At 40.1% G+C, this 14,498-nt stretch overlaps 1 pseudogene; it reads right to left on the bottom strand.

Moving 5' to 3' along the window:
• Positions 1–522: 522 nt before the first annotated feature.
• Positions 523–1,494, bottom strand: LOC139437952 (olfactory receptor 7A17-like; annotated as a pseudogene).
• Positions 1,495–14,498: the final 13,004 nt, after the last annotated feature.

Genomic DNA, 14,498 nt, shown 5'->3' with positions numbered 1-14,498 from the left:
ACCAAATACCATTAATTGAACACTCTGGGTGGATTGTATGCTTTATTAAGCTGTATCAATAAATTTGATTTTTTAAGAAAAGAATATAGATTAGAGATTTGAACATACAAGAGATAAATTACTGACTGATAGAGGAAATACCTAGGTTACAATTTGTCACCTCTTTAAATTTTATGACAGTTTTGAACAAAGGCAGATATTCTATTCAGAGGAAATCAAGAAGTGATATTCATAGGCAGCATTGTAAGAACTCAAGCAGGAACAGGAGGTGATCCAATGAAATTATTCAGAAAATGCAATCCATTCCTGAATGACACTGAAAAACTACTTAAACATGTACATGAATCTTGCATTCTTCAAGGAGAACACTTTCATTATCAAAAATAAAATCTTGCTCTATAACACAATGTGTGATTTAAAATTTTACTTCTTCGTATTTGAGGTCATCTTGACTCTAGGCAGGTCTATATGCACGTACTGAACAAAGAAAGGAAATAAATAGCTCTAAAGTTTCAGGAGCTGCTAAAACCAGTCTTTCAGCTGTTGCAGGACAAATGACACTTTGTAGACTTTCCTCCCAAAACACTTTTTCAGAGCCTTCTTTATATCTTTATTCCTCAGACTGTAGATGAAGGGGTTCAGCATGGGTGTGACCATAATGTACATGACCACAGCCGGTGCACCTGAATGTGTGTTGTGTGAAGCAGCAGGACTGAGGTACACCCCTATGGTCGTGAAATAAAATAAGGAGACTACTGAGAGGTGAGATGCACACGTTGAAAATGCTTTATACTTCCCCTGAGCTAACGAGATTGCAAATACAGAGGAAACAATCTTCTAGTAGGAGAAAAGGATTCCAGCAAGGGGACCCCCGGCCAGCACTCCAGCTATTAAATACATTATGAAGTAATTGAGAAAAGTGTCAGAACAGGCAAGTTGGACCATCTGACGAAGTTCACAGAAAAAGTTTGGGATTTCTACACTTGAACAAAAGGACAGTTGTGACACCAATAAACTCTGTAAACAGGATTCCATAACACTCATGGTCCAGGACCCCAGAGCCATCAGGATGCAGCTCCGGGGGTTCATATCAACTGTATAGTGAAGGGGGTGGCAGATGGCCACAAAGCGGTCATAGGCCATCACGGCCAGGAGGCAGTCATCCAACCCTCCAAAGAGCAAGAAAAAATACATCTGGGTGAGGCAGCCTGCATAGGTTATGACTCTACTCTGTGCCTGGATGTTCACCAGCATCTTTGGGACAGTAGTGGAGGATAAACCAATATCACAAAGGGACAAGATTGAGAGGAAGAAGTACATGGGTGTGTGGAGGTGACAGTCAATGATGACGGCCAGGATGATGAGCAGGTTCCCAAAAATGGTGACCAGGTACATGGACAGGAACAACCCAAAGAGGAGGGGTTGCACTTCTGGAACTTCTGTAAATCCCAGGAGAAGAAATTCTGAAATTTGCGTTTCATTTCCAGGTCCCATGTGCCTGATGAGACTAAGAAGAAACAAAAAGGAACATGGATAGTTTCACAAAGCAAGTAGCACTGTCCAAACAGAAATGTTACATTGCCTATTTCAGTGATAAATTTAATATCTATATTATTTATATAGATCTTATCCCTTTAGTGTATTTCTAGTGCCACCTCTGACTATGAATTCCATCCCCCAAACTCGGCCTTTTACCAAGCATTCATGAACACTATGGATTTCATGAGATATTCATTCATTTGTGGAATATGTATTGAGTTGTGACTAAGAGGCAAGGAGAGTTGTGGCAATGAGTTTACAATGCTGTAACTCAAAAGTCCCAACCATCAGCACATAGAGAATACATGCAATTAAAACATTATCATATTACAAAGGGGATGATTTCACATGCTTTAAGGAAAAGAAAGCAGGTAAAAAAAAAAGTGAAATGACGGAGCTATTTTTCACTTGGTGTTCAGAAAAGTCCCAGATATGATATGAAATTCAAAGAGGTACCTGAAGGAAAAGAAGGTAGTAGCCATGAGGATATAACAGGAAGTTTGTGCCCAGTGGGATAACTTCCAGAATAAAGACCCTAAAAATGACTTTTTTCCAATGTTCAGAGTGAACAAGGAGGTCAGTGTGGCAGGGAAATGATTAAGAGGATAGTGAATAGAGATGATTTCAGAGGAAGTTTAAGAACAAGGCAGCCTTGTTGCTGTTGAATCTTCAAATTCAGGGAGTTCTTTTTCCATATTCTGAACCTCTCACTATTCATTAATTTGGATGCAAAGCTATCCCACCAAATGGAATGGAACTAGTCCTATTGGCATTTTTAGAATAGCCTCTAGGCTCTGTACTATAGAAGACAACCTATTGTAATATATGAGCTTAGATACCACTGCTCTGAGGACTGCTTACATCACACATCACATCCCATACACACTTCACACACACACACACATAATGCACACCTTAGCATCATCGGGCTGGAGTTAACATCATGCTCTTCTCATATTCAGCCACACTGATAATTCAGGAGTAAATAAAATGCAAGCTGACAACATCAGTTTTTCTATTCTCCAAGTGTTTAGAAATGGTGCTCTGAAATTCTAGCTGACAAACCTCCCATGCTCATGTAACCACAGTGCTCCCTTTTGTTATGATCACTTTATTCCCTTTATTTAAAGAAACATAAAATATCTGCTCAGTAATAAGACAGGAAGGAATTAAATGGACTTAAAAGGAAAGATAAAAACTCAAGCATCACATGAGAAATTGTGATGAAGAAATCCTTTCTTGCTTCTGATAGCAATCCAATTCCAGTTTTATCACCCTTGAAGCCCAGGGAAAAAAAGAAATTCACAAAAAAGACAAAGGCAGTGATATCTTTTTACAATGACAAGACACTTAATAGAATGGTCGCTTCAATCATAAAATGACCTATGGGAATAAACAAATGTTTCACAACTGAAAATATGTAACTAGTACAACAATGTTGGGAATTTTTATATGGTGCATTTGATGTCTTTTTAAATTATATTAAGGGCAAAATTTGGGGAATCAGATATGTCTTATTTTGAATCTTAGACTCTCAATTGCAATTCTTTCTGCATCTCTCAGATCCTATTCAACAGCCTTATTTCAGTTCCATTGTTGCTTTTCCAGCAAGAGCAGACTGAAAATTGCTCCAGATTATGTAAAGAATAAAAGCAACCTGTGGTCCACTGCAAAGTAAAATGCCTTCCAAAGGATGGCAGAAAGTGATGCAATTTCAGAAGTAGATCTAACCCCAAAAGGCACGATGAGGAAAAACAGTTGGTAATGCAATTAAAAATTGATCTATTAATCTAATGGAAGCAGAACTTTCTAAGTTTGAAAAATAATGAGGTGACCATCATATATAATGATGATAGAGAGTGAGGCAAGATGGTCACTGAGTGAACTTGCCTTTGCGGTCTGTCCCGGGAAGAGAGGGCTGGGCGCGGCTGCAGGTTCTCCAAGGCGGGGCTTTTTCAGGATTTTTGCAGGGCAGAAGTGCCTGGACATCGATTGGGTGGAAAGGTAACGGAGAGGATTGGTCTAGAAGATATAATTTGGGTTCTATTGCCCGCAGGTGAGACCCACACACGGGTTCCTTCCTCTTGGGGGTGGGGGGAGCCGTGATCCTGCCCGGCGGCTGCGCTTTTAGATGGCTCTGGGGTGCTAAGGAGTTTGCGAGTCCTGGATGGGCTGTTGGCAGGTTGATGCGACGGGTCGCCTTTGCGGATCAATTTGGGAAGATAGACACTGTTTTGTTGTGAAGTGGGTGAAACTTTTGATTGTGACACAAACAATAGCGCTTCTGCCTGAATCCCTGCCCCCAAAAGCCCGGCAGCCGATCTCCAACCCAATTAGGCTGTAGGCAATAAACGGACGTAATTGGAAAGTTGTTTTAGGCTGCGGCAAGGGAGGGGGACACGTCTGGAAGCCGATTAGGGAATATTTTGCGAAGCTTGGGAATTCCGGTTTTGGAATCTGTTTTAGGCGTCACAGGCCAGGCTTTGGATCTGTAGCAGTAAAGTGGCTGCGGTGTAGAGGCACCCTCTAGTGGCAGTGTTTTGGAATCACAGGGCGGGAGCTGTCCAAAAGCTGAAGTGAGATAAACCCACATCAATGAACTCTACTAAGTAAGTGAATTGCAGGGTTCAGACATAATATAGAGTCTGCGGATCTGACTTCCCCCATAGGGCTGGCAACCAGCTGTGGGGATCCCTGAGGGCTGTGTTACACTGCGGGGCTCCTAGGCTTCCTGTTGACCAGATTGGAGGTTGCCAGGTCTGAATTCCATAAACTCTGGTGGCCCACACCACAGAGACACACACCTCTTGAGTCCTCAATATCTCAGACTTTCCATCCCTGAATCCATCATGCACTGAGGTCAATCTGAGGTCCTTGAATGCCCTAGCCTTCAACGTTGGTGTTTTTTCTTTATCATATCATTTTGTTTTGTTTTTATTTTCATTTTGACTTATTTTTTACTTTTTTCAATGTCCTGATTGCTAAAACTGCATTATCCCCTAGTCTTCTCTCACAGCGTATCCCCCAAAGTCTTTTTTTATTCAGTTATTTAAGGTTTTTTTTTGGGGGGGTAGGTGTTGTGTAGTGGGTGTTTTAATTCTGGTTCGTGTATATCTGTTTGTTTTTTTTTCTTTCCCCTACCTGTTCCCCACCCTTTTCCCACCCCCTTTTCCTTTCTTCCTCTCATCCCTTCCCCCCCCTTTTTTTTTCTTTTTTCTGTTGTCTATCTCCCTTTTGTCCCTCATATTCTACTTAGTTTATTTTAACTCAATTATACAATAGGCGCGGCAGGAAACACCTCACATTTGCTGGGTTTTCTCATCCTCCACTGCCTCATTTCTGTGTGAATTGATTTAGGCTACCTACACTATCCTCTTTCCCCGACATTTTGATATCCGCCACCATCTACGGTCTCTCCTATATTCCACCTGCCACCTCCCTTTCTTTGATCCACGAAGGGTCTAAGTCTTAATTTCTAATACCTTTGTTTTGTTTTCTGTCTGGTATCCACTCTTGAAACTATTACCTTTCTTTTCTCTTTCCATCTCTCATGAAAACAATAGCTTTTTAGCTCATACCATATTCCTCACATATTCAATCATCTACCTCATAATATGTATTCTACCTACTGCTATAACTCTACACAATTTACATGAATCTAAACTCCATCCTCCCAGATCTGATATTCTTACTTTGTTAACATATATCACCAATACTACTTTACACTTTTCCATTGCTTACACAATTGACTTTCCCCAACACTAATACTTTCCTTTAAAGTGAACTTAACCATCAACAAGAAATTAGAATAAGAAGAACAAAGTGACAAAGAGAAGATATAACACTTATGCAAAAACAACAGCTAATTAACCCCCAAGAGTAGACAAAGAAGCTAAGGAACTGATTAAATCCGTCAAGATAAAGAGATGACCAGAAAGCAACAAAAGTCTACAAACCAAACCAGTAATCGAGAAAACATGGCTGAATCCAATCAACAAACCAAAAATCACGAAGGGGAGCAAAACTTTTCACAAGCAATGAAAGATCTCAGAACATTTATCACCGACAAATTTGACGAAGTAATGAAAGAGGTTAACAACATGAAGACATCACTTGGAGGGGAAATTGCAGACATATGCAAAAACATAACAGATATGATGGGAATGAACACCACAGTTCAAGAAATCAAAAATAAACTTGCAGCAAATATCAGCAGACTAGAAGAGACAGAGCAGAGAATTAGTGATGTGGAAGACAGTACATCAGAAATCAAACAGATAGTAGAAGGGGTCAATAAGAAGATGGAAAAAGTCCAGTTAGGACTTAGGCACCTGAATGACAATGCAAAATGCTCAAACATACGTATTATAGGCATTCCAGAAGGTGAAGAGAAGGGAAAGGGGTCAGAAGGAGTGTTGCAGGAAATAATGGCTGAAAACTTCCCAAATCTACTGAAAGAGACAGATGTACATATCCAAGAAGCACAGCACACTCCACTAGTCATAAACCCCAGCAGGCCCACCCCAAGACATATACTTGTCACATTATCCAATGCTCAAGACAAAGAGAAAATCCTAAAAGCAGCAAGAGAAAAGAAAACCATCACATACAAGGGAAGCTCAATTAGATTAAGTGCTGATCTCTCATCTGAAACCATGGAGGCAAGAAGGCAGTGGCATGATATAGTCAAGGAACTAAAGGAAAAAAATTTCCAACCAAGAATACTCTATCCAGCTAAACTAGCATTCAAACATGATGGAGAGTTCAAAATATTCACAGACAAACAGAAACTGAAAGAGTATACCAACAAGAAACCTCCCCTTCAAGAAATTCTAAAGGGAGTTCTGCAGGAAGAAAGGAAAAAACAGGAAAGGCAGAGTTGGAGGAGAGTATAAGAGCAACAACAACAACAAAAAAGCAAAAAAAAAATACAAACAAAATATGACAAACACAAATCCAATCAAAATATGGCTAACACAAATAATTCCTTGAAAGTAATAACACTGAATGTCAACGGATTAAAGACACCTATCAAAAGATTCAGACTGGGACATTGGATAAGGAAATATGACCCATCTGTATGCTGTCTACAAGAGACACATCTTAGACCCAGAGACGCTTGGAGATTGAAAGTGAATGGTTGGAAAAAATCATACAAGCTAACAATAACCAAAATAAGGCAGGGATAGCTATATTAATGTCAGACAAAATAGACTTAAAATGTGAAACAATTGTGAGAGACAAGGAAGGATACTACATTTTAGTGAAAGGGACAATCTGTCCAGAAGATAGAACGATCATAAATATTTATGCTCCTAACAAGGGTGCCTCTAAATACGTGAGGCAAACGGTGGAAAAACTAAGTGAAACAATAGATACATCTACAGTTATAGTGGGGGATTTTAATACACCACTATCAACTCTTGACAGGACATCTCATAAGAGAATCACCAAAGAAACAAAACATCTGAACAGTATATTAGAGGAGCTGGATCTAATAAACATATATAAATGGCTACACCCAAACACAGCAGGATATACATTTTTCTCAAGCGCACATGGATCATTCTCCAAGATAGACCATATGCTAGGCTACAAAGAAAGGCTGAATAAATTCAGAAAGATTGAAATCATACAAAACAATATCTCTGACCACAGTGGAGTCAAGCTGGAAATTTGAAAGGGACAGAGGCCCAGGTTTCACACCACGATTTGGAAATTAAACAGCACACTCTTAGAAAAACAGTGGGTCAAAGAGGAAATCTCAAAAGAAATCAATGACTACCTTGAATCAAATGATAATGATAACACAACATACCAAAATTTATGGGATGCAGCAAAAGCAGTACTGAGAGGAAAATTTATAGCCATAAATTCATATATCAAAAAAGAAGAAAGAGCAAAAATTGAAGAACTAACGGCACATTTGAAGGAATTAGAAAAACAACAACAAAGTAACCCAACAGGAAGAAGGAAGGAAATAACAAAGATAAGAGCAGAACTAAATGAAATAGAAAATAAGAAAGCACTTGAAAAGATAAACAAAACCAAGACCTGGTTTTTTGAGAAGATGAACATAATTGACAAAACTTTAGCGAGACTAACAAAGAAAAAAAGAGAGAAGATGCAAATACACAAAATAAGAAATGAGAAAGGCAATATCACCACTGACCCCACAGAAATAAAGACTATCATAAGAGGATACTTTGAAAAACTATATTCCAACAAAAATGACAATTTAGAGGAAATGGACAAATTCCTAGAAACATATAAGCAGCCCATATTGACAAAAGAAGAAATTGATGATCTTAACAAACCAATCACAAGCAGAGAGATAGAATCAGTTATTAAAAATCTCCCAACTAAGAAGAGCCCAGGGCCAGATGGCTTCACAGGTGAATTCTACAAAACATTCCGGAAAGAACTGACACCAATCCTGCTGAAACTATTCCAAAAAATCAAAACAGAAAGAACATTGCCCAACTCCTTCTATGATGCCAACATTACCCTAGTACCAAAGCCAAACGAAGACATCACAAGAAAGGAAAATTACAAACCAATTTCTCTAATGAAACTAGATGCAAAAATACTTAACAAAATACTTGCTAATCGTATTCAACAACACATTAAACGAATTATACACCACGACCAAGTGGGATTCATCCCAGGTATGCAAGGATGGTTCAACATAAGAAAATAAATCAACGTAATACACCATATAAACAGATTGAAGGAAAAAAAGAGGTAAAGAACTTATACACCGAGAACTATACAAGACTGTTCAAGGAAATCAAAGAAGACCTAAACAAATGGAAGACTATTCCTTGTTCATGGAAAAGACTGAATATTATTAAGATGTCTATCCTACCAAAACTGATCTACACATTCAATGCAATTCCAATAAAAATCAACACAGCCTTCTTTAAGGAACTAGAAAAACTAACTATGAAATTTATTTGGAAAGGAAAGAGACCCCGAATAGCCAAAGACATACTGAAAAAGAAAAACGAAATTGGAGGAATCACACTACCTGACTTCAAAACATACTACAAAGCAACAGTAGTGAAAACAGCATGGTATTGGCATAAGGAGAGACACACAGACCAATGGAATCGAATTGAAAGCTCTGATATAGAACCTCACATATATAGCCACATAATATTTGATAAAGCCACCAAACCCTCTCAACTGGGAGAGAGTGGCCTATTCAACAAATGGTGCCTGGAGAACTGGATAGCCATATGTAGAAGAATGAAAGAGGATTACCATCTCACACCTTATACAAAGATTAACTCAAGATGGATCAAAGACCTAAATATAAGAGCCAAGACCATAAAAACCTTAGAAAGCAGTGTAGGGAAAAATCTACAGGACCTTGTAATAGGAAATGGATTTATGAATATCTCACCAAAAGCACGAGCAGCAAAAGAACTAATAGATAAATGGGACTTCCTCAAAATTAAAGCCTTCTGCACCTCAAAGGAGTTTGTCAAGAAAGTAAAAAGGAGGCCCACACAGAGGGAGAAATATTTGGCAACCATATATCTGATAAGAAACTTAAAACTTGCATATATAAAGAACTCCTATATCTTGAAAATAAAAAGATAACCCATTTAAAAAATGGGAAAAAGACTTAAACAGACACTTCTCCAAAGAAGAAATACAAATGGCAAGAAAGCACATGAAAAAATGTTCCAAATCTCTATCTATCAGGGAAATGCAAATCAAAACCACAATGAGATACCATCTTACACCCATAAGATTGGCAGCTATGAAAAAAACAGAAGAATACAAGTGCTGGAGTGGATGTGAAGAAAGAGGAACACTCATCCACTGCTGGTGGGAATGCAGAAGGATCCAACCATTCTGGAGGACAGTATGGCGGTTTCTCAAAAAATTAGCCATAGTTTTGCCATATGACCCAGCAATACCACTGCTGGGTATATACCCAGCAGAACTGAAAACAAGGACACAAACCGATATATGTACACCAATGTTCATAGCAGCATTGTTCACTATTGCCAAAAGTTGGAATCAACCCAAATGGCCATCAACAGATGAGTGGATCTATAAAATGTGGTATATACACACAATGGAATACTACTCGGCTGGAAGAACAAATACACTACAAACACATGTGATAACATGAATGAATCTTGAGAACCTTATGTTGAGTGAAGCAATCCAGACATTGAAGGACAAATACTACATGACCTCAATGATATGAAATAACCAAGCTGCCCTAGATTGCAAGAGACTGAACGATAGGCTTACAGGAAATCGGAGGGTGGAGGAAGGATGTGAGCCGATGTCTGCAGGGGTGGAATTTATTATGAGATGGTGGTAAGTATGAACACAAAGAAGAGATAAAATGGGGGCAAGGGGTTGCCTTTGGTTGGGGCTTTGCAGGTTTGAGGGTGGCTGGGGATGGGCGGATGGGTAATATTGCCCAAAAGTGGGGGGAGGGAGGGGTAGCATATGAACATAGGAGAGTGTCAGGTGTTGGTGGAGAGTAAAATGCTGAGAAAATCATATCAAAATATAATTAAGAGGGGTACCTGTTTAGAATGCTCGGAGGGGATGGTCTGATGCGGGACAGGCTCCTGGGGAATGTCTAAATGCTCATTCTGCCAGAGTGGGTGAAACCATGGGCTAGAAACCCAAGTAGTGAGAGTGGGGTGGACCCACATCCTGGGGAGGACTAATGCCATCAAATAGAGGGAACTGTATCCCTCGAGAGAAAGGGTGGCTCCCAGGGCATTGGGGCAGTTGAGCAAGTTAGGCCCTGAACACTATTCCATCTATCTCTGGACATGGCTCCTTGGCAAATGGAGGTTGGCTGTCACTGTGGGCACCAAGGTGGAAGGGAAAATGGACGTTAAATGTGTGGAACCAAGGTAAATGGGGGTAAGAGAGGAGTTTCGTGAGAGTACACAAGGATGGATATAAAACATGTAATATTACACCATAACATATAGAAGATGACAGACTGATAATGTAAACCATAATGTAAAACATAGGATAACTAAGAATTTAGAAAACTGTGTATCCTAAAGTATGCACCACAACGTAAGCACAGATGTCACCTTGTTTGAAAGCTATTGTCTCAGACTCTGTACATCACGTTAAGTAAATATGATGTGAATAGGGTGTAAGAGTATCGCTGTGGAAGGGAAAAGGTTTTGTGGTGGATGTATGGGAGTGCTGTATATTAAATATATGCATTGCTGTGGTCTAGGGCTCCTGTGAAGACAAGTTCAATAATTAGGGAAAAAAAGAAAAAAGAAAAAGATAGGATGGAGAATTTTTTCCAAGTCAACACGTATTCTTTATCTAACCTTTGAACCCATCGCTATATGCCATTTCCTAGTAAGGGACCCTGACATTATATTGGGCTTCAAATTTCAGGGAGTTCTGGATCACAGAGTGGTTCAACAATGGCAACGGAGGAATACTGGTATAGGATACCATTGACAGGTGATATATGGCTGACAGGGAGCTGTACAGAACATATGTCCAGGGTGCATGGTAATGTGTGGATATACTCATAGTGGCAACAATTAAAAACCACAGCACGGGGGGTACAGCGTTCCTGGCCAGTGGTGCTCTGTCGTGGTCCCTAGGGGAACAGTGACAATCTCCCAGGTGCAGCGGGGGGGACCAGGAGGGAGTGAGTGTTCAACAGTAAGCCCCTGATGCTAATGACTATGCTTGTGAGCTGATAAGCCTAAAATAAGAACAAGGCCTAGAGCAGCATTGTGCCTGGGAATTTCCTCCTGTCAGCCTTCATGTTACTCAAATGTGGCCAGTCTCGAAGCCAAACTCAGCATGTAAATGCAATGCCTTTCCCCCAGTTTGGGAGATGACACCCGGGGATGAGCCTCGCTGGCACTGAGGGATCACTATCAACTACCAACTGATGATGCAACTGGAAAATGACCTTGTATGGAAGGTTCAATGCGGATCAGCAGAATATCCCTGTCTACGTAAAATAACATGAATTTAAAATGCTGTTTGACCTAATGTAAGGGGAAAATGGAAAGGAGAAATGAGTTTATATGGCTATGAGTCTCTAAAAAAGAGTCTGGAGGCTGTCAGAAGGATTGCCCTTATGCACAACTGAGCAGAGTCTAAGAGACAGATAAAGCAGATAAAACCCTCAGGTATTGGTTCCTTTGAGGGCTAAAGAGACCCATGGGAGTTATGGTTATGGCAGATGGGGTTAACTACCAGGTCAGATGGCCCCTCTTTGGAACTGGTGTTTATGTGTGATGAATCTGGACTCAGATGGGATCTCTCTTCATAAGACTTTCATGCTAATGTGCTGGAGTTGCAGTTAATGTTGGGGTTTAAGATATATTTAGGGGATTTGAATCTCTGGACTGACAATGAGTTACCCAGGCCCTGAGCCTCAACAGACTCCAGCACCTACAATCTGATTTATTGGACTCACCACACTCAGCTAAGATGGAGTTGAAAAAGGACAACCACCACACCATGGAGCCTAGAGTGCTTACAACTGAAAGTAGGAGGATTGCATCCAGCATCCATGTGGAATCTGAGCCTCCTCTTGACATAGAGGTGCAATGGACACAACCAATCCAATGTCCACATAGTAAAGGTGGCATTGGATTGGGAAAAGTGGACATGGTGGCTGATGGGTATGGGGAAAGGCAGGAAGAGATGAGAGGTGGCGGCGTCTTTGGGACATGGAGCTGCCCTGGATGGTGCTTCAGGGGCAATCACCGGACATTGTAAATCCTCACAGGGCCCACTGGATGGAATGGGGGAGAGTATGGGCCATGATGTGGACCATTGACCGTGAGGTGCAGAGGTGCCCAAAGATGTACTTACCAAATGCAATGGATGTGTCACGATGATGGGAATGAGTGTTGCTGGGGGGGGAGAGGTGGGGTGGGGGTGGGGGGTTGAATGGGACCTCATATATATATATTTTTAATGTAATATTATTACAAAGTCAATAAAAAAAACAAGAAACTATTACTGGGATTTAAATGAAGATTGCAAATGGAAAGACATGTGGATGGATACATAGATGGATGGATGGTGGATGGATGGATAGGTTGATAGATGAATAAAGGACTGTGCACATGTGTTCAAAAAAAAATGATGATAGACATTGACACATTCCTCCAAAAGTGTTTATAAACACATAGAAGAACTAAATGGCAAAGAGCAAAGTTGAAGGAAAAAACTTGCAGTTCTTTGACTGAAAGTTTACTTATAAAGAAGAAGGACATACACCCTAATATATAAAGTTAGAGAGTTGCAAAAATAAGGTGCAATGGGGAATGTAAATGACCAATGGACAACATATGTAACTTGCCCGATAGGCGTAATTGCTGAGGTGCAGGGGGAGGAGGCTGCCACACAGCTTCTCCATCCCCAAGCTGGAAGCCTGTGACCAGAAAACCAGAGTCTCTTAAACGATAAAAGAGGTCCTTTTCTCCAACCCCCAACAGCAACATTCAGGCCAAACCACAAACTCGGCTTGTACAGAGCCATAATTGTCCCAAGTCCCTGAGTGTGCAGGAGCCCACACTATTAATAAATTGTGCATTTATGAAATAAACTGTGGGCCTCTGGCCTTGAAGAGTGCTTTGTAATACCTTAAAGGGTGTGCTGCAGTGATATTTTTGAATAATTTTGCAGTAAAGACCTGATCTTTCTAAAAAAAAAAAAAAAAAGGTTACTGAGTAAATGTAATAGTATATACATTCCACCCATTATATAAAAACAACTTTTTTTATGTGACTATCGATTGTATGAGTATATGCCTCATGATATGCTACTAAAAGGAAATATCTACCTCCATTATATTAGATATTTCCTATCAAAGAGACATTTTCTTAAATATACCTCATCCTAAATGTAAAAAAAAAAAAGTAATGCCTCAATTCACTGAACATTCTGCCACTGCTACTAGCCCATTCCCCTATTCCCACCTAACTACAAAATTCCTGGACAGATATTTCCCTTTTCCTGTAACTGCTTTATCCCTGCTTTTCCCTCTTCTAAATGGGTTTCCTTTCTCCTTTCTTAGTCATGTGTCCTGCATTACTGACTCAAATGGACAATCATTTTTAACATAAAAATATATCCATTAACTTAGCCGGCCTGAGAACTAGTACAATGATCACTCAGCTCTGGGTCAGGCTGGAGTAGATCCCAGATGAGCTCAAGTCAAAACTCCCAAATTCCATCCAGCCGGAATCTTCCCTGCATGTTCTACTGGGCCCTCTGACTCACTTGGATGGAATTGGTAAGAAGGTATTTCTGTAGAAGTCCAAAGTCCTTGACTGGTGAAGGAGACTGAGGCTGTACCCCCACAAAAGACAGCAGAAGAGAGTCAGGCATCAGTCCTTAAACCAGACTTGGGACCCCAAAAGAAACACCCATATGCCATCCAGCCTGAGTGTACATAAGATAACTGAGTGCAGCAGAGGAGATATTTACAGCTTCTCTATATCTGCTCATTAAGGATCTGCCTTTTTGTTGATCCAACCTTGAATAATCATTTCCTTATTTGACATTGATCTGGGGAGGGAGAATGTTTTTCTTGTTGATTTTCTGTTCTCCAAACACCAGGTTATGAGTCAGGGAAGTCAAGATTTTACTATTCCTCTTCCAAGAACTCTCCTCTCTTCTCACCTCTAACCTGGTAGCAACTTACCTCAACCACTGACTTAAACTTTACTCCAAAAGTTAACACTGAGGGGCCCATGTGCCCTAGGTCTCTTGATTTTCCAAATCACTGGCATGGTTTCTGGATACAGTCCACCCTAGGAGTTACTATGAGAAAATTGCCATTCTCTTCAAGAAAGTAGAGATCTGTGTTCATCTGACATAAAATCATGACTGCTAAAACCCTTTAATTGATCATGTTTTTCCAAATCAATTAGGAATATAATGTTTGTAACACGTTAAGACCTATAATG

This window comes from Dasypus novemcinctus, chromosome 31 (assembly GCF_030445035.2).
Source record: "Dasypus novemcinctus isolate mDasNov1 chromosome 31, mDasNov1.1.hap2, whole genome shotgun sequence".
NCBI lineage: Eukaryota > Metazoa > Chordata > Mammalia > Cingulata > Dasypodidae > Dasypus > Dasypus novemcinctus.
The sequence above is the reverse complement of the archived record's forward strand: the minus strand, read 5'-3'. Positions and strand labels throughout refer to the sequence as shown.